Consider the following 27,305-nt stretch of genomic DNA (forward strand, 5'->3'; position numbering starts at 1 on the left):
ACTTGGAAAATCTCCGAAAGTACCTGATCTTCTCAGGTGATCCTTCTTTGTGACAATAAGACTGCAGCTATTTTTAAGAGGGTTGCTAAACACTAAAAATGCAGGATCAGTAGAAACTGACTAATGATGTTAGTGAAGGGACCTCAACTTTCATTCATTCTATGATTTTATCCACAACTTCAGTTTCAGTCACATGGAAACTGAAAGCATGGATTTAAAAAGAATATGAGTTTATTAAACAAACATTGTGTTTGGTTAAATGCATTGAGCCTCCTTTATGCCTGCTCACAAAATGTTATTGGGTTATGTCTTTGTTTTGGCTAAGTGCGAGTTGCATGGGGTTGGTTTGGAGGTATTCTCACCATAACTTACCATATGCTCCTCATATGACATCTCTCACATCCGATTCTATTCCCAGAATAGCTCGCCACTTGGAGAATATCTTATAAAAGATGGGCATCCCTGGCATGAATGCCATCTTGCAGCAAGGGTTGGGAATTGCTGTTGTCCCTCACTGTCAATGGTACAGCAGTGACAAGGCCACATTGTCCACTGCACATGCACCCCTATTCTTATTCCCCAGTCACCATTTAACCACCATGACACATCTTCAGAGATATCCATCTAAAGACCCTCTCTGGGTCCCTTTACTTGCCCCCCCAGTGCTCAGAATTCGTCCACAACTTGTCACTTTCCAGCAGGGAAATATCACAGATAGGCAAGCATTTGGACAGATCCAAACATAAGTGTTTAGTGACAGCCAGAAAAAGAGAGCACAAACAAGATCAGTAGAGGCTGCAGTTCATACACACAAAACAAGCCAACGTGACTGTGACAGTCCATGAGGATCTTCTGCAATCAGCTCACTGCTACTGGAACTCAGCGTCAATCAGCTCCATCTGCCTTGTACTGCCTAATGCAGCTGGGCTCAATCATCCATAAGGAGAGCTTCCTGTAGCTCAACATTCTCATCCTTCTCTGACAAATGCTCCCTTGCCCCGGATCCTCACTATCGATCAGCCAGCCTGGTTGTCTGCTCCAATTGTGCAGGAGATGGCATGCTGGGACAATGTGGCACCCTCAGTCTGGATTATAGTGCAAACTGCCAGACCACTCCAAAATATCTTCCTGATAAGCAGCCAGTCTGCACAAAGGAACCTGTCAATACAGCAATACTTATAGCCTTTGTCTCTGGAAAAGTGCCAACACATTAACTGGCATGGAATCTCAGGCATGGTATGAATGCTGTAAGTATGCAGGTTGGCACTAAGTGAGTGAGTGCTAAAAGAGCAAGTGAGCAGCCCAAAGATGCACTCTGGCCCAGTCTATGAGATGGATACCTGTTCATGCACTTAAATGTCCCTGCTGCAGCCTTTTAATTCTAGTTGCCACCAGTGCACCCCACTGTGTGAGGCTATGCTTCCTAAGTAGCCGAGAAGTGCATTGGATATGTGCCATGATAGTTGTGAAGGCTTGGCGAATGCCAGAGGCCAATGTGTTTATGAATGAGGAGTGTGTTTATGTGGCTGGTGCCCTTGGATTGTTCCCGGAGATAGCAGGTTGGCCCTCAGCAACATGGAGGTCCTTTGGAACAAGCAGCGAACTGACGTTGCTAAGTATGCACTTCGATTTCCGTGTCAAGATTTCTCAATGTTGAGCTTGAGATAGGATGCTGCAAACTAATGAGGCCATGAATGTAATGTTTAACAAGCTTTAATATCCCTTAACTGGCACTGCCCAGCAAGAAACTAGTCATGCCGCTCATCAAAAGCATAAAATATTGCACAAGATGCTCTTGATATTGTGATAGACCCTACTGGACTTCGGTGATTTAAAGCCATTGAGTCATACAGCACAGAAACAGACCCTTCAGTCCAACAAGTCATCTTCCAAAAATAGTCCACCTCACTCAGACTCTTAAAAGTTTTTGCTTAACATGTTTGATGTAATCAGCATGAATTTTAGCAAAGCTTTTAACAGGGTCACACATGCTATACTGCAAAGTCAAAACCTGTAGCATTCAAGGACATGTGTCAAAATGGATCTTAAAATGGTTCAATGGCAGGGAGAGAAGAACAACAGTTAGTGGGAGTTTGGTCACTGCAAGGTTTATTTCCAGCGAGATTCCATGCAGCTCAGTAGAATGCCCATTAATCTGATGATAATTATCAATGAGTTAAACTTAAATATAAAGGATATGATTAAAAAGTTTGCAGATCATATGAAAATCAATCCTGTAAAGAGGAAAATGGTAAAGTATAGCAAGTTATCAATGGACTGGACAGATGTGCAGAATAGAGGCAAGAGCAAGGCACTCCCCTCTGCCTTTCAATCCTTCCCTCCCTGTGACATTCATTAGTATTACTACCACTGAATCCCTGACTATCAACATTTGCAAGTTACTATTGACCAGAACTGAAATTGACCAGCCACATAAAAACTGTAGCTGCAAGACTAAAGGCTAGGAATTCTGTGGTGACAAAGTTACCTCCAGTGCTCTAAAAGCCTGTGCACCATCCAGAAGGTATGTGTCAGGAGGGCAATGTAATACACTCCCCTTGCCGTGATAAGTGCTGCTTTAACAACGCACGCAAGACATTTGACACCATCCAAGACAAAGCGACCAACTTGATTGGTAACCCCATACACCACCTTCAACATTTAGTCTCTCTACCACAGTGGCAATGTTGTGTGCAAATACAAAAAGGCACTGCTTCCAAACTTGTGATTTCCATTATCTAAAGAGGATAAGGGCAGCAGTTGCACGTGTCCATCATCACTTGGAAATTCCCCCTCCAAGCCATACAACCTCCTGGCAAGGAACTACACCATCACCATTCCTTCAATGTCACCAGGTCAAAACCTTCAATCTCCATTTCTAACAGCACTGTAGGTATACCTACCCTTATGGACTACAATGGTTCAACATGCAGGTCACCAAAACCTGCTCAGGGGAAATTAGAAGTAGGCAATGATTTCTGGCCTATTCATGGTCTCCACCGCCTGTGAATGACTAAGAAATAATGAACTTTGCTGGTTTTTGTTTTCAACCCCACTTTTCTACTGATTTCCCACAGGCTTGATTGACCAAGTAGCTGAAATACATTTAAGTGCATCCACAAACTCTGGGGTTCAGAATTCCCATGATTCAGAACAATCAGACTGGCCACCAGCACTGCCAACCAGCAGCAATGGGGAGCAGGATGAAAGCAAATTACTGCAGATGCTGGAATCTGAAACCAAAAGAGTAAATGCTGAAAAATCTTAGCAGGTCTGGCAGCATCTGTAAGGCGAGAAAAGAGCTGACGTTTCGAGTCTAACTGACCCTTTGGCAAAGCTTTGACAAATGGTCAGTTAGACTCGAAACGTCAGCTCTTTTCCATCCTTACAGATGCTGCCAGACCTGCTGAGATTTTCCAGCATTTTCTCTTTTGGCAACAGTGAGCAGGGCTGGGACTTCAAGCAATCCCCAATTTCAAAGACTTAGAGCCAGGACCTGCTAAGTGGGGGTACATTCGCAGTAGGGTGTGGAGATGAGGCCAGGAAAGATGGACAGACTGTGTTCAAGATGATGATGGAGGGCAGGGTGCAGAAGAAAATTATTAGGAACAAGCATGCATTTTGTGGAGGCAGGAGGAGACCAACCTTTCCCACATGACATCCAAGTGGAGTAACTGGCGCAAGTTCCACCCTGCCTCTGAACTCCAACTGCCAGACTTGAAGTTGTTATTTAAGATCCTCATAGGGTGCAAGGATGACTCTGCTGGTCTAATTTTTGCCTGTCCCACTGCAAAATTGTGGAGAGATCTGCAGTAATTTTAACCAGGTCAGCCAGGTGGATCTCTTAGAATATGAGTTCCCTGACTGAGGCTGTCAAGCTGATCCATTGAGGGAGCCCTGGCTGACAGACAAGAATATGAGTGTCAGACATCCTGTCATCCTGAGTGCCGACTCTGAGGATGTTGGATCAGTGTCAAGGCCTCTCCATGTGTAAATAAAGGATAACTTGGTGACAGGCCACCTGCCTCTGTGGAGTTACTTCAGTGGTGATGGGAGAAAAGCACGCTCCTGAAGAAATTCACTCTTAACAGTCATCTTTGGGTTGGGCTAAGAATTTCTGGCATCATACAGCATTTGGCAAGCTTTGTTCATTCGACCCTATTGTCAAAGACTGAGCCCAGTATGTGGAAAGAATGCATTTTATTTTTGCGGGCAAATAACATTGGGACAGATGATAAGAAATGAGTAATTCTGCTGACAGCTTGTGGACCCACAGCTTTCTCAGTTATTAGAGGCCTACCTTTTCCTGAGGCATCAGATGTAAAAAGTTCAAGAGTTGACAGATTTAGTTAAGAAATATTATGACTGCAAACCTCCTTTAATTCTGAGATGCTGTCAATGTTACTTGGCAACCAGGGGAATCTGTAATGGGATTCTTGATGAAATTAAGATGATTAGCAAAGGCATGTGACTTCAATTTAACCCTTAATGAGATGCTGAGAGACTGTTTGCTTTTGGGATTAATGATGCCACCAGGCAAAAATGTCTACTAGCTGAAGCCCAACCAGACTTCAAACAGTCACTACAACTGGCATTGTTGTTAGGAAATATAGCAAGTGGAACATGTAAGTTGCAGGGCATTCCAATGGAAGTGGACACTCTCGCCAGTCCGACTAAGCTCAGGGAACATCACTTGAGTGAAATAAGTTGCATAGCCTCACTGAGGACATATCCTGAACAGAAGGACTCTAGGTCAGCAAAACCCTAAAACAAAGCCAAGCCTCCACCAAACAGTTAAAAGTTTCTTCAGAATCCAAGCCAGTCAGCCATTGTAGTTGCTGTTGGTATGCAGACTTGAGACAGCAGAAGAGTCCCACTAGACCTAAACTGAGTAAGAGAACTCATAGGCTGGTGTCCAGGAGAGCCCATTCCCTGGAAAGGACACCTATATCTGGATTGGAACAGTTAAATTGTTTAGCAACATCAAATCGTAACCGATCAAAATAAATATTTGGTTAAACAATCAACTGGTTCTAATGATCACAGAACCAGTCTTCACTCTTGATTCACTCTTTGACTCTTGATTCCAACCATTAAATTAGTGCAAGACCTCAGCTAAATTGAGAATTTATACTGGGGAATCTTTACAGAATCAAAGTCCAACTTCGGTTCCTGACTCTCACGAGGACAAGCTAGTTCAATTATCACTGATTGTAATGAAAGGTTCTGGTCCAAACTTGATGGGACAAAACTGGTTGAGGAAGATTGACCCAGGCTCAACATTTATTGATTACAAAATGGCTGCCTGAGTGAAATCTGAATTAAATGCTAGAAGGTTCTTCAGGAAGGCCGAGGAACTATCAAGGGAGCCAAGGCCATGTTGACCAGGAAGCAATTCCACAATTCTGCAAGGCCTGCCTAGTGCCATTTGACTTATTGGCAAAGGTAGAGGCAGAAATCAGAAGTGTGGAAGATGAAAGCATCATCAAACCAGTCAGTTTGCAGAATGAGCAGCACCGATTGGACCAATTGTGAAGCACGACGGGTCGGTTCATCTTTATGGAATTTTAAACAAATGGTAAACTGCTTTTTGCAGCTGGATAAATCACTCGCATAGAGGATTTATATGCAAAGCTAGCAGAGGTGCTGTCCTACATAAAGCTGGACATGAGCCATGTATGCTTGCAATCGCAGTTATAGGAGGATTCCCAGGAGTATGCTACAATTAATAACCAAAAGGGTTTGTACCAATATACAAGACTGCCATTTGGCGTATTGTCAGCCTGTGCAATTTTTCAGCGGACAATGGAGAACATTTTACAAGGTCTATCCCAGGTCAACATTTATCTAGACGATGTGCTAATAACTGAGAAGACCAATAAGAAGTACTTGACACACTATGCTCCCAGGTAAGGCTGGTATTGATATGTGATGTCTCTCCATACGGTATTGTGTTAATAATAGCTCATAGGTGGCCCAACGGAGAGGAATGCCCAATAGCGTATGCATCGAGGACTTTGGCTAATGCAGAGCGTAAATACACCCAGATAGAGAAGAAAGGTTTAGTGGTGATATTTGGAGTCAGGAAGTTCCACCAATACCCTTACGGATGTAAATTTGTAATAACAACAGACCAAACCCCTGCTAGGTCTTCATAAAGATGAAAAGGTAGTGCCTCTAGTAGCTTCAGGCAGAATTCAGCCATGGCCTCTAATACTAAGTGCAAATAACTACAAGGTGGAACATTGTCCGGGTGGTCAAGTAGCAAATGCAGATGCATTGAGCCACCTTTCACTGGCAGATATGCCACAGTTGGTACTGCCACTGGAAGGATCCGTACTGATTTTAAATTTTCGGGACACCCTTCCAGTCACAGCTGACAATATCAGGCTATGGACGCAGAAAGATCTGGTTCTGGCAAAACTGAAACAGCTGATGGTAATGGGGAAAACCAAAGGGCCATCACAACCAGAATGGAAAAAAATTTGGACCTGGAGAGACCAGACCACAGTCGAGGATGGAATATTATTATGGGGGGCAGGAGGGATTGTCCCAAGCAAAAACCAACACCAGATGCTGGCTGAACTCCAGCAAGGTTATCCAGGGGTTTCCAAAATGAAGATGTTGACAAGAAGTTATGTCTGGTGGCCATGATTGAGTGCAGACATAACTGTGTTGGTGGGACAGTGTTCAAAGTGTCAATAAGAACAAAAATTACCAATAGCAAGTACTTCACATTTGCAGGAATGGCCAGCTAAACCTTAGACTCGGTTACGTGGCAACTATACAGGTTCTTTCATAGGCTGAATGTTCTTATGTACTTTGGACATCAGCTCAAAGTGGCTGGATATCCATTGAGTTCATTTGTCAAACATGGGAACAATGATAAAAAAACTGCATGCATTATTTGCAGGGATATCTCCAGCAGAGTTACTAGTGGGTAGCAGATTCCATACCAGGTTAAATTGGACCTTCCCAGACCTGGGGGGAGAGTAAAGTGGCATCATGAAGGCCAATGTTGGACAGAAAACTCCAGTGAGACAGTTTCTTTCAGGGGACAAAGTTTGGTACAAGAACTGCAGGAATGGCCTTGGATCGGTAAGAAGCATGGTCAACACAAGGTCAGGTCCAGTCATGTGTAAAGTTTGGGTAGGTCCTGAATAACCACATGGACCATATGAAAGCTGCAAACTTACAAATGGTGCAGGAGCAAAATGTGCCCAGTTCCTCGATGGCCTGATTGTTCTGGAACCCATACACACTCCTTCTCCATCAAGGATACCTTGGAATCTGAGAAGGACATGGCGGATGTTGTCTCCTCAATGTCTTCACTGCCTGAAGAGGGAAATGAATTTCTTCCGAGACACTGCAGGTGCTAGAGGCAGCTACTGTGCATTAACACCATCCATATCAGAGGCAGAGTTGGAGAAACCTGATGTGGTGCTAGAACACCCCAGGAGGAGCTACAAAAAGAAGAAGCGTCCTCTGTCCTCAGATTCCGAGGGGGACCGACTTTAACTGTGTCAGCCAGGTGGACCTCATAGAATATGGGTTCCCTGATTGGGATTGTTAATCTGCTCCAATCAGGGAGCCCTGGCTGACAGATGATGCTATGAAACTTGAAAGGGTTCAGAAAAGATTTACACGGATGTTGCCAGGGTTAGAATATTTGAGCTACAGGGAGGGGTTGAATTGGCTGAGGCTGTTTTCCTTGGAGCAATGGAGGCTAAGAGGTGACCTTATAAAGGTGTATAAAATCATGAGGAACATGGATAAGATAAATAGACAAAGTCTTTTCCCTGGGGTTGGGGGAGTCCAGAACTGGAAAACATAGGTTTAGGATGAGTGGGGAAAGATATAAAAGGGATCTAAGGAGCAACTTTTTCATGCAGAGGGTGGCGAGTATATAGAATGAGCTGCCAGATGAAGTGGTAAAGACTGGCACAATTGCAGCATTTAAAAGGCATTTGGATGGGTATATGAATAGGAAGGGTTTAGAGGGACATGGGCCAAGTGCTGGCAAGTGGGACTAGATTGGGTTGGGATGTCTGGTCGACGTGGATGGGTTGGACTGAACGGTCTGTTTCCGTGCTGTACATCTCTATGACTCTATGATTATATGACAGGTAGGCAAATGCCAGGATGGAGGCTGGTGCAGGAGTTGAGTCCCGGACCAGAGGCTGGCACAGGAGGCACGTCCTCGGATGAGACCCGTACTGGAGGCTGAAACAGGAGGCACGTCCCGGGGCGAGACCCAGACCGGAGGCTGATACAGGAGGCACATCCTGGGGTGAGATCCAGACCGGAGGCTGACACAGGAGACAAGTCCTGGTGTGAGACCCAGACCAGAGGCTGACACAGGAGGCAAGTCATGGGGCAAGACCCGGACCAGACGCTGACACAGGAAGCAAGTCCCAGGGGTGAGACCCAGACCGGAGACTGACACAGGAGGCACATCTTGAACAGCAGGCTGTTGGGAAGAAAGTGAGTCCCTGGCGGATTGGAAGTAATGCTTCAAGTTATGAAGGCCAGTGTGGTATGGCGACTTGATGCTGGCATGGACTTGGTGAAAAGGACTGTAATTTGAATATTTTTTCAAAACCTTTTTATTGTTATGTTGTATTTTGATTAATTTAAGTACTTTTATACTCAGAAACTTTGTATTCTAATGCTAGACTATTTCTTATTCTTTCAGTTCTGTAACAAACACTCAAGCATCTGTACCTTAGTATCTTGTACCTAAGATGGCGACATCACAAACTTTTCACTGCACTCATTTAAATGCATGTGACAATAAAGCCAATTCTGATTCTGACTCTTAACAGCTGGCTCTGAGGGAACTGGATCAATGACAAGGAGAATCCATGTCTAAATAAAGGGTGACTTGGTGGGGGGATACCACTCTGTGGGGTTATTTCAAGGTTGAGCTGTTGGAAGGCAATCCAGGGATTTTTACAGGATTTTCCCACACTGACTACCCCCCCGCCCCCTCCCCAGCTCCAAAATCCAGCAGTGGGGCCTGTATAATTGTAGCCTAGGGAATTCCATGAATCATAGTTTATGCATCCATTATCTCTGCAGATAAGAACTTAAGAAACAGGTATAGGGGAAGACCATACAATAGACATTGCTCATGTCGATGTCATGCTTCAAATTCACTTTCACCCCTGTTCCCCATAGACAGCACAGATCTGTCTATCCCAACTTCAAATATATTCAACAATGGAACATCCATAACACTCTGGAGTACAGAATTCCAAAGATTCACAACTTAAAACAATTTCTTCTAATCTTTGCTCAAAATGATTATCCTGTTATCCTGTTTTAGACTGCTCTACTAACAGGAATCATCTGTTATCATCTGTGTTATCTGGCCCCTTCAGACCTGCATGCTCCTCTCCAAGCACCATGACTTACAATTATATTGCCACTCCTTTACTGCTGCTGGATGGAAGTCCTTTCCATACAACTCTGTAATTATACCTGAGTGAGATGGTTTGCAGTGGCCCAACAGCAAATGTACCTCACTACCATCTTTTGAAGGGCTATTAGGGATTAGCAACAAATGCTGACTAAATAAAATGATGCTTGTGTTTCATAGAAAAATTAAAACAAAGTGACTGATTCACTTGATTGATAGATCATTCATCTGTTTTTTCTCTACAAATCTGGTTGGCATGGACAAATTGGACTGAAGGGTCTGTTTCCGTGCTGTACATCTCTATGATGCTAAGCTGTTCAGCACATGACCTCAGTTTGACTACTTCAAAGGCTTCATTGAGCTTCAGAGGATTCATTGATGTAATTGTGATTAGCTTAATGTCAAACCTCACTCATAGGTTTGGCTCAGCAAACATTGACACAGCTATCAGTGGATTGAAAGCTGTGTTTCGATCGCGAGCCTTATAAAATTCAAAGAGAATTAATTTTTGCAAGTCACATTTAATAGGGGAGCTGTTTTTTTTTACTGTTTCATGAACACAACATAGTAATAAATGGAGACTGAATCTTGTGTCTTCATTTTGACATTTCTGGGAGAATCTCAAAGTCTTCCCAACTTAATTATTTGGTTTCTACGTTGTCTGCAGAGTTGACACTGGGTCAGTTTGCAGAGGTGGGTGGGGGGGTGGGAGTGTCAAGGAGAGTTACACAGTTGAGGACCATAGTGTCCAACCCTCAAGTGTAGAACTGAGCCAATGTCCTAGCAAATGAACCTGGATATTCTCATCCATGTGCCTCTGCATTTGCCCACCTCCATTCCTATTCTAGGCTTACTTCAAAAGTTGATGGCCCTGGATCTTGAACATTCCTGCCACCACACCAAGAAATTAGCATGGAATGCCAGATAGAAATTCTCCTGACTTGCAATTCCCATCTCAAAAAGGGGAATATTCCAGCAAAGAGTGTAGAAAGTCCAGGAAGGCACAATTAAAAAATAGCAAATATTGGTTTGGTTTCAGCTGGGATAACATGGACATTTCTGTTCATTACACTTTTAGAAAGTTGTCAAGGTTTTAGGGAGTGCTGAGAACATTTGCTGAAATTATATTTAGGATGACATGATTCAGTTACTTGGAGAGACAAGAGAAATCAGGCTTGTTCAACTTACTGCCGACAATCTAAGGGGAGATTTGATCAGCATGCTCACACTGAAGAACGAATGTTCAAAGCATGCACAAAGAGGAAACTTTCCTATTGGCAAATAGATAAGTACTTAAAAATGTGCAGAGCTTTTAAGGTAATTGTTAACAGAAAAGTAGATAATATGTATAAAACTCTCGTACTTTTACATAGAAATGCATTGCTTAGAATTGTAATTGGATCAAATTCAATGCAAACAACCGAAATAGAATTGAATAGATATTTGAAGAGGGATTTTCTTCAATGTTATGGGGACAGAACAGGGAGTGGAACTAAATGGATAGCTCATTGGAAGAGCCAGCAGAGACACAATTGTCATTTTGTGATACGATGATCCAAAGAATTATATTTTAAAAAATCTTCTTCTGTTTCTTCGGCATGACTTTGATCCATCTATCTCCATTCAGTTTGGAACTTTAGCCACAAAAATGACTGTAGGCTAGAAAAATCGGAGCAGTATCAGTTGATTAACATGCAGCAAGTCCAAATGACGTTCTTCTGACTGCATTGTAACTGAGATGTTATTCTAATTGTTTTATGGGTTATCGACTGATCAGAAGAAAGACAGCAGATAGACTTATGATACTTAAAAGCATTGCATGTCTATCTGCTAAGATGGCAAAAATATTAGAAATTGCTTTTAGCCGTAATAGCAAGTTTCAAATAATTTGTTTGGAAACAAATCCCATACACATATTTTGTTACATATAGATTAGTCTCCTTTCAAGTACAGAATTTTGCATGGCTGAAGTTCTAATGTTCTATTATTCTTAGTATTTGTTAATAAAAATGCATTCTGATTACAAGCTAGTCTGACAAAATTTGTAATGTATGTTTGCTTAATCCACAGCAAAGTAAAAAAAAGATAAACAGCTGAAGACAACTTCCCTTTCATAGAAACAATTGGATCCTGCACAATTATGTACATTCGCAATGTGTCTGATGTTTTTCCAGAAATTATTGACAGATTAGTTGTTCCAAATGCTATAACTATATTTTGCAACAGAGTTTGAGAACTATTATCTGTAAGTATTTTTCTTTCATATACAATTGATCTGAGTATTCTATTTTAGAATATACTACTTTTAATTCATTCAGAGGATATAGGAATCAACGGCTTGGGTAATTTTTGTTGCTCGTCCCCAGTTGCCCTTAATAAGGTGGTGGTGAGACACCTCTTGACAAGGCACTTGACAAGGTTCCACATCGTAGACTGGTCAGCAAGATTAGATCATATAGAATCCAAGGAAAACTAGCCACTTGAACACAAAATTGGCTTGATGTAGGAGACAGGGGATGGTGGTGGAGGGTTGCTTTTTGGACTGGAGGCCTGTGACCAGTGGTGTGCTGCAAGAATTGATATTGGAACCACTGCTTCTCATCATTTATATAAATGATTTGGATATGTGTACAGGAGGTTTGGTCAATATGCTTGCAGATGACACCAAATTTGGTGTGTAGTGGACTGTGAAGAAGGTTATTTCTGAGTACAACGGGATCTTGATCAGATGGGTCAATGGGCTGAGGAGTGGCTGATCGAGTTTAATTTAGATAAATATGAGGTGCTGTATTTTGGAAAGGCAAGCCTGAGCAGAACTTATACACTTAATGATAGGCCCTAGGGAGTTTTGCCAAACAAAGAGACCGAAGGGAGCAGATGTATGGTTCCTTGGAAGTGGAATCGCAAGTTGACAAGGTCATGAAGAAAGCATTTGGCACGCTTGCCTTTACTGGTAAATCCATTGAGTATAGGAGTAGGGATCTCATGTTCAGCTATAAAGGATATTGGTTAGATCAGGTAAGAGCCACTGCATTCAATTCTGGTCCCCTTGCTATCAGAAATATGTTGTTAAGATGTTGTTAAGAAAAGACTTACAAGGATTTTGGTGGGATTGAAGGGTCTTAGCTAAACGGAGATGCTGAATAGGCTGGCTTCCCCCCACCAAGGGTGACCTTATAGAGGTTTATAAAATTATGAGGGGCATGAATAGGGTGAATGGCCATGGGAGTCCAAAACTAGGGGGCATAGGTTTATGGTGACAGGGGAAAAATTTAAAAGGGACCGGAGGGGCAACATTTTCATGCAGAGGGTGGTGTGTGTACGGAATGAGCTGCCAGATGAAGTGGTGGATACAAGTACAACATTTGAAAGGCATCTGGCTTTGTACATGAACGGGAAGGGTTTGAGAGATAAAGGCCAAATGTTGACAAATGGGATGAGATCAGTTTAGGATATCTGGTCGGCATGGACGAGTTGGACTGAAAGGTCTGTTTCAGTGCTGTATAATTCTATGACTCTATAACTGCTGCAATTCATGCGCCCTTTGGAGACAACAATACTATTTGGGAGGGAATTCAGGATTTTACTGCAGAGACGATGAAACAACAGTGATATATTTCCAATCAGGATGGTGAGTGGCTTGGAGTGGAACTTGCAGGTGATAGTGCTCCCATGGATTGTTGCCTTGGCCCTTTTAGATCATCGAAGCTTTTGAGTTTAGAAGATGGTATATAAGAAGCCTTTATAATATTCTGCAGTGAGTCTTGTAGATAGTATACACCTGCTGGCACTGAGCTTCAGTGGAGGAGGGAGTGAGTGAGATGCCTATCAAACAGGCTGCCTTGTTCTGAGCGGTGTCAAGCTTTTAAAATGTCACCCCAAGCAAACGGACAGTATTTCATCACTCCTGACACGGGCCTTTTAGATGGTGGACTGGATGTTCGGAATCGGTACTTAATGTGTCACAGGAATCATAAACAATGGCTCAGACTAAATACTTCCAGCTTTTGCCAGTTCAGGTTTTCAGTGCTAAAAGCATGCATTGTTTTAAAACTGCTGATAATTGGTAATTTGTACATCACTCTAAAATATCAAAAAAATGCATTCTATTTTGAAAGTTGAAAATTCTGACGCGATATGATTTGTGTCTTTTAATGACGGGCAGGTATTCAGCAGTCAGATTTTCTCTTGCTGAAGATCATTGCCTGACACTTGTGTGATACAATTGTTACATTTGTCAGTCCAAACCTGGATATTTTCCAGGTCTTATTACATTTGTAGCTGCTTCAGTATCTGAGGAGTCTTAATTAGGGTTGAACATCGTGCAATTATCTGCAAATTTATGTGTGCATATATGTATGTGTAGGTAAGGGTGTAAGATGTTCAGTTGTCATTTTCCTTGCCTAGTTTGATACTAGGCAGCTCACTCAGTTTTATTTCTGGCTTGAGACTTTTTACCAGTTGCATAGCTTGCTTGGCCATTTCAAAGAAATACTTAAAAACAACCTGAGTGATGTCACACATAGGCCAGACCAGGTTAGGGCAGCAGATTTTTATGACAATCAGTAGACTTTGAATTGTCCAGTGACAATATCACTAGACCATCGTCTTCACACAGACATGACTTTTGAAATGTAGTAAACAATCAGTATAGTATCTTATAACAGATTTCAGTCGTGCATACGTCCATGAAAATCAATTACAAAGCCATTATGAAAACAGAGACAAGAGATGATTCTGCAGTAATCCTTCCCTTTGCTGTAAAATATGTAATAAATATTTGGAAGCTATTTGCACACTCAGATCGCTACTGATAATGTTTCAATATCTGCCACGAGAATTGGAAGATGTCCATGAAGGGTGCTAAGCTGCAAAATGCTTTGTTCTGGTTTAATATCCTTTAGCTATTTAGGTGCTGCCTTAAAGCCATTGTTGTTCAAAGTGTTTTCTTGGGTGTTACACACCAGCACATCGGCTCCAGAACATGGCTGGGCCTGGGTAACTGATGGCAGAGATGGTTGTGTTCCAACTGCAGCGGCGTGTGGGGACTTGGGGCACCTGAGTGTTTGCAGATTGAAGGTTGAACTTTGTGGCTTTGTGGCAAGGATCTATGGTGGAGGAGGGGAAGTGATCTGGGCATTTTCGTTTCTTATGACCGTTTCCTTTATTTCTGCTTCTGCTTTTAATCCTGTCTTTTGTATTCTAAGATGGTACCACAGAATGACAACTTTGTACACTTTTCACTGTCCTCCTGTACTCAAGTACACCTGACGACTAAAACCTAAGTAGACTCAAACAATGTATTTAGGCAACAGTGGAAATTAGAGTTTACTTAGCTTTCTGAAACTTTTCTTTTAATTTGGAACATAATATCAATATTGGCAATGAATTTATTTCTACCATCATTGAGATTTCATATTCCAAGTAATAATCCCCCATCTGCTACCTTGATGTTTGTGAATACTCTAATGTACAAAGGCACTGGCCAAAGAATAAATAATTACCAATCAAAACTTTGAGATTATAAAACATCCATGCAATTAACTACCTAGTTCCTAATTTTGGTCAGTTTATAAAGCAGAGTGCTTTATAACAGGCAACATTGTGGAAGATGACTACAAATTTTCATAACAATCTGTAAATGGATAATGTTTGTAAAATGAATTATGAGGGCAATTTAGTTCTCTGTATATTCTTCAAATCTAGAGCATTAAGTAGACTGCATCAGACTTTCTTTCATTGGCTTATTTGAAGGCAATGTATGCTTAGAAAGCAAAAGGGAACATCTTCAATTCAATCCCAATCCCATGTTGAATTTTCTGAGGTAGATAATTTTTTGTGAAGGGTTTTTTTATTTCCAAGGTTTTAATGGAGATGGGTCAAAGGCGGGTACAGTATATGGCCACAGATCAGTTATACTTGCAATGAATGGCAGAACAGGCTCGACGGGGTAATTGGCTTACTCCTACTCCTACGCCAGGGTAATTGATGATAGGAACACCGCAGTTAAAGCACTACACACAACATTTGGTAGGGAACCTTTGGAAAGCATTCCGCTGTGTGATCCCACCCTCCTCGAAGTGTACATGCAAGCTTGCACATGAGACATGTATCACGGTCCAATGTGGTGAGCACACTATCTCAAAGAAATCAGTTAATACTCATTGTCAATGTTGGGATGAAGCGCCGGTGCTTGAGGATTCAGCAAGAATCCAGTGGATTAAATATTGTCAAAACAGACTTTCCTATGCGACACATGCAATTGGCATAGCATGAGAATGCCAGCTTGTGGCAATCTTCCATACTCATGAGAACGTGGCTGGGTGTTCACAAAATTTCACTCAAGACTTTTCCAGCTTGAAATGCAAGGCCCTGCTATGATTCAAGTAGAAGAGAACATCTGCTCATAATGCAAAGTGCATTCCATTGTGACGTTCTCTGCAATTATAAGCAGTGAAGTGTAATTGTAGTGTACAGTAGGAGTACAAAGAAAGAGGAACTCATTTCAAGCAAATTGGGTAAATGCCCTTTTTAAAATATCAAACTGAGTAACTTCATACAAACACATTAAGCATTTGTAAGCTAAGATCACAGAGTGTGATTTATACTGGTACTATAAGAGAACTGTCTATGTGACAAGCTTTTTAATTATTTGTTGATCATGGAGTGCCATGGCACACTAAAGAATCTGTTGCCTCCATTGATGAAAAAAGCTGTGCAAGGTAATTCTCCATGTCATCCACAAACTGCTTATAACAATATGGAATCAAGAAGTAAAAATGACCAACAGCAAGCCTCTCTTGCAATGATTTGTATTTGTGTTTCATGAGTAATGTCAACACAGAGTGGCAAATGGCTGGTCTCTTATTTACTATAGGTGGTTTATCACACACAATATCAGCTGTTGTGCGCATTAGTATTCACATGTGGTGTAGTCTGATAATACCAAGAGTAAACTTTGTGTCTAAACGGGTGTAATTCTCAAAAACAGTTTCAATAATGTTACTGCAGTAGGTGACCTACAATGGAATATGTAATAAGCATTGTGTAAAATAAACAAACTGTTTCATATCTCTGCAGCAAGCTTGGGGAACTTGATATTTCAAGGAACAAATATCAATGTTTTTCTCTTGTACTCATCAGTCACTGCAGGCTTTATAAATTTAACTATTTACATCATGCAATTCTGACAATACAGACATTGGCACAACAAGTTGTGCTAATATAATTAGAAGCCATAAGTCAATGATAAATACATTGTGCTGGCGCCAATTTATTTTACAGCATATACAGTGTTGAATTTCTGTTTAAAGTCACTGCAAAATTGAAATAATAGTATTCTGTCAACTGATTTTACTTAATCATTTAATACTTGAGCAATATACAAAATATGCCAGAAACAAGGGGGATTCTGCACAAAATCATCACTTTTTGTGAGTTTCGGTGCCTTTTTCTGACTGAGGATTTCAACAGGGGTAGAGATGGGTGATACAACATCACAGGATATAGGCTCACAAAAAAAAGATATTTTTTACCCCATTTAATGTCTGCACTTAAAGAGACTATTTCCAAATAGATTGTGTTAGTTATAGGACAGTCATGGTAATAAGCAATCATAATAATAAAGCTATCTGACCATAAACGCAGGACCTTAAATTCCATTATTCAATCATTAGAAAAAACCAAGATTAGGAGTGAAATCAGAATTGTTCTTTCTTTACTAGAATGAGAATGGGAAAGTACAATAGCCCCAGCTTTTCAGTGCTCTGACACTTATGCTGTCAAGTATTGAAATGAGTACAAATGCAAGAGGATGAGAAGTACCAAAGATACCGCTGAATGTAGATTAAAGTTACATTCCCTCTGCTAAAACAGAATGAATGCATTTGGATTATGATATTATGCATAACAGGTGGGATTAGGTTGATACACACAAACAAATTGCCAGCAGCTCCCCCTACCCTCCTAAACTCTCTAGCTCACACACATACAAACACACAATTTTAATAACTACGAGAGAGAAAAAGTCACATTGCTACTGATATCTGCATTACTTTATTTTATGGTCTTACTGTCTGGCTGTTTTCTGAACAGCAGCATCAGCAATGTAATGAGCATGTGTAAACAGTGGATCAGGAACTCCTAATGACATGTGGTATTTAATGCAGCATAATTTCACATCATTTTTCATTCATTTGTAAGTTGCAGTAGAGTACAAATCATAGCCCTGAGGCAGTAGAGAAATGCATTATATTCTGCAAAAGTAGTAATATATTGTTGGACTGTGCAATAATAATGAGGTTTTCAGCTTCGACATGGGATAGCATTCTATCACCTTGTCATACAGACAGATGAGAAAAATACAGTAACTTCATAAAGAAAGAGATGCAGTGTTTACTTATGCTGTGCTTTTGTTGCTTCATCATAATATTATATACAAGTTGGCTTCATAGAAATAAGCTTTCATATCTTTTGAGGGCAGAAAATTCTAACAAGGAAATAATCTGCCCATTAATATGAATAAATGATCACTACTGTATATCTTTAGATTTTGAATTTATTCTTTAAAGCAACTCACAGCACAAGTGGTTAGGATAAAACCTGCACAAACTGCATACTTCTTCCGTGCATTTTCTTTACAAAGTGCAATGTTAAAAACAAAAGCCTTAAAATGGGTCGCATTTGTATTTCCCAGTATACATGCACTTGGTATGTTCTACAGAATGCAAGCAGATTCCCTGTGCTCTAAAATACTTGCAGACCTAAAGTAGATCAAGCTCAAAGCTCTCAGCACTAGCTACTAATACTGCAGTCAAAAATATTACATCTATCTGGCAATATGTACCAACTAATCATAAAACTAGAGTCATAATTAATGTGAATCAGCATATTCATCTACAAACATACATACCAGTTTAAAATGCACCAAATTCATCTCTATTTAAGGCTCAGATAGTAGTCAAAGGAATAGCTGAAGCATGAGCCACATGACAGGCTGAAAGAGCACACTTTAAATTACAGACTTAACTTTAACAAAAATGTAGAAAGCTTATCGGAGATAACAAGCTATTGCTTTTATATGTGCTAACTGACTTTCCATGTAGTATTCAGTGAACGAATAGTTCCTTATTCAAGTATTATATGGTATGTAGGTGATTATAGTATGTATAGTAGGAGTCAGCTAGCTCAGTTGATTGGATAGGTGGTTTGCAATACAAATACAAGCCCAGCCCGTCAAATCTTTTCTCATTAGATAACTTACCCATTGCAGGTGTTAGCCTAGTACACACCTGAACTGCTTCCAATGTATTTTACACCTGCGACAGAGGAAAAACATACTCTATACAATGGCCCAAATATGGCCTCAACAATGTTCTCTGTTACTGAAAGTTAACTTCCTTTTTTTTAAGTTAGTGCCCCTTGCAATAAATGGCAATATTGCATTGGCTTTTTCTAATTGCTGGCTTTACCTGCATAGTAACGTTTTGCAATTTATAAAACCAAGATCTTCTACACCTCAGAACCCTGCAATTCCTCACGATTTGGACAATAGGCTTGGTTTCAAATTCTTGTTTTCAAAATGAATAATTCCACATTTTCACACACGATGCCCCATTTATCAAATCTTAGCCCACTTCCTTAACCTATCTGTATCCCTTTTGCAGCCTCTTAATGCCTTCTTTGCATCAACATCAGCAATGATACTTGTGGTCTCCTCATCCAAATCATGCATATAAATTGTAAAGATCTGGGGCCCCAGCAATGATCCCTGTGGCACACCACTTGTTATATTGCAATGCAAAGGAATTTTAAAGCTTGTCATGTGTCTTGGTGTCAAAATTCTAGCAGGTGAGTTCTCAGGTAAATTTGAAGTTGGAATGGTTGGGGAATCCCTCTCTCTGTTGTGGTCTCCCACTTCCACGGTGTCACAGTTAAATACTTTGCTGCTTGTTTACATGCATCCAATTAGACGGTGTTTTATCAAACTTTTTCTGCAATTGACCTTTAAGGCAGGTAACAATGTGATTCCTTCATAATGTGATGTGCAACTGTGGGAAATATTACATTGTGCAGCCTTCTCAGTCATCCTTCCAAAAGAACGCTTGTGTATAAGTTGATTCCAGCATCCTAATTTGTTGCATAATACCCTGAGAGCTTGAGAGTGCTTGTTTTTTTCATTTTTGAATGATCTATTCAAATTGATCATTGCTTTTTGGATTCATATTTGTCTGTAATGGTTCTTTTGTTCCCTTTCAAAACAGGATGTGGTTTCAGTCCACAAAAGAAGTCAAGCAATCCTCAGAAAGCCAGCTTTTTGAGCCTTTGTGTCCAGTTTAAAAGTATTAAAGCATTGACTAAAATACTATGCTAGGTGGGGGAGTCCAAAATTAGTGGGCATAGATTTAAGGTGAGAGGGGAAAGATTTAAACAGGAACTGAGGGGTAAACTTTTTCAGGCAGATGGTGCTGTGTGTATGGAATGAGCTGCCAGTGGAAGTGGTGGAGGTGGGTACAATTACAACATTTAAAAGGCATCTGGATCAGTATATGAATCGGAAGGGTTTGGAGGAAGAAGGGCTAAATGCTGGCAAATGGGACCAGATCAGATTGGGATGTCTGGTCAGCATGTATGAGTTGGACCAATGGGTCTGTTTCTGTGCTGTATGACTATAAAATACTGGGATATGAAAAATGTCATGAATGCTGTAAAATAGTGTAGGTCCATATTCATGAATAACTTGGGAATATTACTTATATTCTCCCTATAACAAAAAAAATGGTTTGTAAATAATGATAGCCTGTTATTGGTTTCAAACATTATTCACACAGCTGATATTTCAAGTGACAAAAATAGGATGTCTGGATTTTGATTAAATGTCAGATTGCAACGGCCAATCATTTGCAGAAGATGCAGTCAGCATTGCTTCACTTCAGCCAAGATGAATGAAGTTAGTACTGGAAAATGGAAGCAGTATCAACATCAAGCCAGTTAGTTATAGCACAACCAGAAGCAAAGTTCCCTATGTTTTGTATTTTCTTTAGCCGTATGCCATTGTTCTAAACTGAGAAGGCTGCACAATATAATATTTCCCACGGATGCCATCATGCAGTCTTCATAAATAACTTTGACAATTTACTGTCAGTTCAGATGCAGTTCTTTAAGTTGAACTCATATCCACCAGGAACAAAAATATGGCTGCAAAAGCTAATTTACAATAGTCCAGAAATTTTAATCATATGTGCCTGAGTTGAATTTTGACCAAAACCCCAAAGGCTTAATCTTTCATGGCTACCCAAGTCCCTATCGGTAAGTTTTTAGCTTCTGAAAGTGGCAATACCTCAGGAATTCTAATTACAGTAGACTTTTGTGCACAGGCACCATAATTGTGAACCTCAAGTAAAATCCATACATCAAGCTCTGCAAAATTATTTTAAATTTCCAAGGCTTTGAGGTGTTCTGACCAATATACTACTTGTGGTTTTTTTCCAGAAAAGGAAATGTATTTCAGAATGCTTGCAAAATTACATGTTCGCATTTTATCTGTGAGCTTGAAAATTATTTCCCACTTCACTGGCAGATGTTATTGTCATTACCGCTGATGGAACACTTGTCAGCATAGAAATATTGAAGATATCATCTGCAAAATTAAGAAATTTTAAACAGCAAAGTAACATTCAATTCTTCACCAGGTTTGTATACAAATGATGCAATAAAAAGGTAGGAATGAATAATTAGCTGGATTTCATTAGTGTAAATCACACTAAAATAAAAATCTAAGTCTGATATACTGGAGGACCTGAGCAGGGTGTGAGGGATTTGGGTATTCCTCATTGCTCCATCAGCTCTGGTAACAGTACTGCAAGACTGGCCTTAGCAGCAGTCTTGTAAAATACATCCTGTCCATTTACACCCTTTATAAACTTGATACAGGAATAGAGTGCAATAAAGCTATCCTGCAGGCTAATGGCTATCCTGATCAGATCTTTGTTCTCTGTGTAATGTGCAAACTCACTAATGGGCCAAAGGCCACCAATTCCAGACCTGAAAAATGCTCAAGCTACTTCAAAGTATATCAAAAAGTTGAAAATGTGAAAGAAGCTGTTTCACTTTGCTACAAGACAGTGACTGTGAGTGCAGTATTTTCCAATAATAGGATGTTAATGGCATTCCAAAAAGGCAGTTTACCTACCAGACAATTTTGCAACATTGAATCTGAATTTCAATGCAGGTGCAATGCTAGGTACATAAGCCACATGTGCCAACAACTGGTGATCAAATCAAACAGCATTTATCTTTAGTTGTTTGTCATAGGCAAAGTACAATCTATGCTGAACCAACTCATGTACACAAGAATCCAAAACAAAATATCACCTGGTAAATGTGGTTGCCTCGTTGAGCAGCAATTGATAAACAAGTCAGAGCGCACTAACAGCTACACTATCTACCAAGTTAATGGTCAGTTGAGCTCAACATGGCTCATTGGGAACTTGGGGAGCCTATAGTTCTCTGTTATCATCACCGACACTTTAGCAAAATAAAATCAATTGCCAACAAATCACTTCTGTTTTACTGTAGTATAACTTGTGATCTTTTGAAACTTGGCATTCTCATGTTACTCCTAATGAGTGCAAAGTGAAAGTACAGCTACATGTTTCTCTTCTCATAATACATGTTAAATTGATAGCAATTTTCAATCTGCACAATATCATGCAATTCAACATTCATTTTGATCTGGGTTAACGGTTACAAATTTCCAGCACACAGCAATGTCAAATTGTCCTTATGGACAATCACAGTAGATACGTCAATCGACTGTGATCATTCCAAACACTCTTATTGATGAACTAAAATTATTCCACTGACTTACATGTTTCCTCCTAAATCTAAAATGCAAAACTTCCCACTGCTTCAACACAATAAATTCAAACTCTCAAGTCAAAAATATGTTATTGAACCTTTCAGTGAACCAATCCATTAAAGTTCTGAAAGATAGAGACTCTAAATTAAATTGCATATTGTCTAGCTGATCTATGAGGACATTGGAAATGAGAGAGCTGAATTATTTCATACATAGTTGTTTTTGTTTTAGCAGATTATCACTTTGCGCAATGGGATATTCAGGCCTTTAATAGACATATTGGGGGTCAACATCTGAGTTGGTTAGATAACTCTCCTACAGTTCAGATTAAGGTCAATAACATGAATTTGTTTCCCATTCTGGCTAAGGTAGACTTAGTCCCTCACCTTACCTGAGCATAGAAGACAATGGCAAATAACTACGGAAAGTAGCTGTCAAGAAAAAAAGCTCAAGGTTTCGCATTGTTTCATTGTCAAGACAATGAGCCAGGGACTTGTTTTTAAGTACAGCTCTCATGACAAGAATGGAAATGCTTAGTTTATGTGCTGACACTCGTATTCTTTAACCATCCAAAATCAGTGTACATATCAAACTTCATGGCAGAAAAATGCAGTTCCAGGAAACACAGGGATCACAATGTTTGCTCATCCCACCCTTGATCCATTGAGGCAGACAGCATATAAACTTCATGCCAACTAGCAGTACTCAGTCCAGCATTAAATGTGCCACTGACTAACTACTCTCTTAGGAGAGCTCCCAGGAGTATGCACAGGTACAATGATGCATTACACCTCTTAGAGGCAACTTGCCATTCATAAAGGAAAGCTACAGTCATGCAGCAAACACACTGCAAGTGTGAGGATGGTAAAGCCATAATCCACAGTGAGCACTCAATTTTTCAGGCTTGACTTAAGAGGGGCTTTAGCAGCTTTTCTTTCCAAATTACTATGTTTTCTCAGTAGTCTAAAATGACCTCAAAGCATAAGAAGGGAATAGGAGCAAGTGATTAGACAGATACATTTCCAAAGTCTGGCCTCAAGGAGCCAATTTGGAAAAAGTTCAACAATCTTATAATGTTCGTGAGTGCATCTTCATATTCCATCCATTGTATAACCAAGCTCTCACACTGTACAATGCACCAGAACATCCCATCATTTACTCATCAGCCATCATGACACCCACTGAATGTTCAGAGACTCAAACTCACCTTCTCACATATGTCAATGCTACTAATCTCACGCCCATCTCAGTTTCCACAAACTGTTCAGCTATGAGAGATATATTAGACAAACACACAGCAAGAGACTCGCTGACATGCTTGATGGCACTCATGCCAATGTTTCATCATGCTTATTATCACTAAGGTTAATTTTGCCTGTTACAATTGGTTCCATATTCTATTTGGTTCAATTAGCATTGAAAATGCATGTAGTATTAAGAGAAATCTCTCAAAATTATTCCTTAACTTGCACTTACTTTTATATCTCCTAATGAGATAGAATTTCTTGAAGGCAATATTATGACTAGTTTTTAGACTAGGCAGTATAGTCGTACTTCTGTGCTATAGGCCATTTTCCAATAGGGCCAAGGTACAACTGGTCAGAATAATTCAATGCACCAAAGAAAATTTAATGAACTTTTTATTATTAAGAAAGTGATATCTTATGAATAATGACTCTCAGTAAAAATAAATATCAATCGTTCAAAGTTTGTGCGAAGATTTGTAGCTCGGGTGCTCGTTGTTGTGGTTCTGTTCGCCGAGCTGGGAATTTGTGTTGCAGACGTTTCGTCCCCTGTCTAGGTGAAATCCTCAATGCTTGGGAGTCTCCTGTGAAGCACTTCTGTGATGTTTCCTCCGGCATTTATAGTGATTTGTATCTGCCGCTTCCAGTTGTCAGTTCCAGCTGTCCACTGCAGTGGCCGGTATATGAGTTCGACTGGGACAACACTACTATTATAGGACAAGCCAAACAGAGAACAGCCAGGAAATTCCTAGAGGCATGGCACTCATCCACAGATTCAATCAATAAGCACATTGACCTGGACCCAATATACTGGTCACTGCAGCGGACAGCTGGAACTGACAACCGGAAGCGCAGATACAAAATCACTATAAATGCCGGAGGAAACATCACAGAAGCGCTTCACAGGAGGCTCCCAAGCACTGAGGATGTCACCTAGACAGGGGACGAAACGTCTGCAACACAAATTCCCAGCTTGGTGAACAGAACCACAACAAAATATCAATTGTGAAAATTAAACATAAACTGTGCATAGCCCATTTTCTTGGCTTTTACCTAAAATGTAATATGTGTTTTTATTTTTGACTTGACAGATATGATTGAAGTAACGAATCATGACACAGTAACTTATAATATCTCGCACTAATGTGCAAACACTCCTACAAGTGTCAAATTTGATAACTGATTTTTTTTGTCAAAAATTTTGAGGACCATATGTCCATGTCAATTTTTACATAATCAACAGAGGAAAATAAACCTTTGGTTCATCAACATATTTAAACATTCTCTCTATAACATATTGCCAATCTTATTCCTTTTGTTTGACATTAAGAAAAACAAATTTGTCAAGTGCACAAGGAAAGGCAAAGGGGAGCGAGCAAATTGTGGTGCATTTCAATTTGCTGTAGTAGGACCTTGATATTTTTAACTTACAATTTTATTCAAAGTATAAATTGGCTGTCTAACAATCACGTAAAAAACAGTTTGTCAGTTAGATAAGAATATTTTATTAACATCTTAATTTTATTTAGAATGAGGTGAGAGAATGACAAAGTTCAATTTGCAGTAGTAGAAACATAGTTTATTGATCCAAAGACCACAATGTATACCAGCAGTTAAACTTAAAGGCCTGAATTATCATTATTCAGAGAGAAAATAAATCAATTATTATTATAATATATGATAAAATTGTTCCAAATTTCTTTCTTGATCTTTACTTAAAACAGTTCATGTAAAGTGGGAATGGGATATGACATTCGATTTTAGTATCACTGTATGTGTGAAGAAAAATCAGCTAGAATTCCCGTTTAAAATAAATTGAGTTATTTTTTAAAACTTAGAAAAAGAACAGGACATCAAACAACTGCACATCATTTTTGGTATGCTATTATTCTCCTCGTGGTTTCTGATGTGAAATAAGTCTCACAAATGAATGTTTGGCACACTTGTTTTGAGTTGATTTCCAAATACTATTCAATGAAGTAAGCACAATTGCTCTAACACACTGGTAATGTAGCGAGATGTCTGCTTAGCCAACATCACACTGAAATTGTAAATTTCCGCCACAAATCCTGTACTTCCTGGATATTAATGATGTGATTTTTTTAAAACCACTGGGAGGCACTAACAGTGAATACATATTTCTGTGTTGCTGATTAGTATAACAGCAAAACATTATTTTTTATTTCTTTATCATCCTACAAAATAACATTGGTCAATTTGAAAAGTTTATGCTGTCAATCCATTAATTCTCCAATGTGCTTCTAATTTACAGATCTCTTCCCAAATGCTGTTTTGGTATATACAGTCATAGCACTATTTTGATTCCTGTTATGTAAAATCATGAGTTAAATGAAGCATTTAGATTCCAAATGTAATGATTTCTTTTTAGATTTCCACAATGTCTCACTCTGATTCCTAATAATCAGCATTGATTTCATGCAAAATTTGAAATACCAGTAAATTAATATCCACCTGTTCAAAGGCAAGCTTATACATGAAGAATAAAATATGTGAAATCCTTTGCAACTTGCTTCCTATAAAAATTAGTGGCAAGCTGTCAGAAAGCTAATATCTCTTAGCTCAGTATTATAACCTTCTTAACCAATCTGAGAGTCTCACAGACCTGATTGTAATGAAGAATGATATTTCAGTTGAATAGATCTTTTCAATTGTTTTGTAATACATATATCTGCACTAAAGCAATGGTCATGATAAACTCAAGATGTATAAATTCCCAAAAAATAATCTATAGTAAGACATTACCTCCCAGTTTTTACAGGTCATTGGAGTAGCTCCAAAGACAAGAGGCATACTTCATCAGCATAGGCACTCAAGCTTTCAGATGTTAAGGAGGACAGGATCAGAAGGGAACAAACAATCCTTTCATGGGCTGGGAAACCAATAAAATTTACATGTTATGCTTTTTTTATTGTTTCTACAAAACATGTCTTGCCATCAAGGAGACTTTTTTTCCTGTAACAGATTGGTTAATTGAGTGCTCATCATTTCAAATGATCTTAAAATATTTAGTTGTTACTGAAAAAGGATTCTTGGGTATCTCTGCCCCACCAACTGTACCCAGTGCAGGGAAAAAATAAATTGGCATGAAAACACAAGATACAATTCCATTACATACTTAACAGCCACTTCACTTTTGCCTCCATAGTTGCAAAGCAACAAGCAGACACTCACCAACTCCCTAACAAGCAAATCTTGACTAATCTTATAATCTTAACTATAGAATAGGAATATCAGCGGTTGAACTCAGAACAGCAGTAAAGCAAGTTTTTTCTTTAAATTGCCCAGCAGTAGTTTGTTCATAAACCTTCTCCACCTCAAAGCTTTCCTTTAGTACATCAGGGATTTACATACAAATATTTACTATAATGAAGCTTAAAGAATATATATCTGCATTCCATGCACAGAACGTTGGTGTTTTGTTTCAAAAGCAAAAAGGAGCCCAGATTAAAAGCTGTGAGCAGCTGAGGGAAAATGGCAACAGGATTGAATACAAAAACTATAATAAATTGGTTATTACCTCATTGTATTTCACTCAAACCCAGGAATTCTGCATGCCTGTCCAGCCCATCTCTTTTACCCTTCTTTCCTGCCTCTTATTATTTGTCACAATGAACTAAGAAGTAACTTTGCTATTAGACCTTGAAAAGAATGACAGCAGGGTGGTGGTGGAGATCTGAATAATTGATCTGTACTGAATCCATTTCAAAAAAAACGGTGTGACAAACATGGATGTTTCTCTAAGCAGCAACATTCTACCAGC

General features: G+C 39.7%; 1 protein-coding gene across 10 annotated transcripts in view; it reads right to left on the bottom strand.

Moving 5' to 3' along the window:
* The window catches only part of tenm4 (teneurin transmembrane protein 4), a 658,797-nt gene that overhangs the window by 630,678 nt on the left and 814 nt on the right, over positions 1-27,305 (bottom strand). The window lies entirely within an intron of this gene.

This window comes from Chiloscyllium punctatum, chromosome 9 (assembly GCF_047496795.1).
Source record: "Chiloscyllium punctatum isolate Juve2018m chromosome 9, sChiPun1.3, whole genome shotgun sequence".
In the NCBI taxonomy this organism is placed as follows: Eukaryota; Metazoa; Chordata; class Chondrichthyes; order Orectolobiformes; family Hemiscylliidae; genus Chiloscyllium; species Chiloscyllium punctatum.